Source organism: Pteropus alecto, unplaced genomic scaffold, assembly GCF_000325575.1.
Source record: "Pteropus alecto unplaced genomic scaffold, ASM32557v1 scaffold61, whole genome shotgun sequence".
Classification (NCBI taxonomy): Eukaryota; Metazoa; Chordata; class Mammalia; order Chiroptera; family Pteropodidae; genus Pteropus; species Pteropus alecto.
The window spans coordinates 11,240,119-11,240,514 of record NW_006434835.1 but is presented as its reverse complement, the minus strand read 5'-3'; positions in this window follow the sequence as shown (position 1 = coordinate 11,240,514).

The following is a 396-nucleotide window of genomic DNA, read 5'->3' as shown; positions in this document are numbered from 1 at the left end:
GAATTAGCCCCGCCTCCTTTCCCGCGGGCACCGCCCCAGCCAGCCTAATAATCGAGCTGCGCGCAGAGGTCACGTGAGCAGCAGCAGGCTCTTGGCACCTCTGAAGCAGTACGTGGCAAAGATGTCACTCAGAAAAGTCCTTCGTGACTGCTTTCTGTCATCTACCCATCCCGTCTCTCCCTTTTCACACTAAACGCCTGTCTTCTTGCCGCTCGCGTCTGGGGGGGATGGTGACCTGCCAGACTACCCCCAATCCAAACTACCCCAGGCCTCTAGGCCAGCCCTTGCCCTCACTTAAGAGGCGGGGATTCAGTGGCACTGAGGCGAGTTGCACTTTTGATTGGGCATAACTTCTTGTCAATCTCCGAGTTTTCCCAATCAGGGGCGGAATCCGCC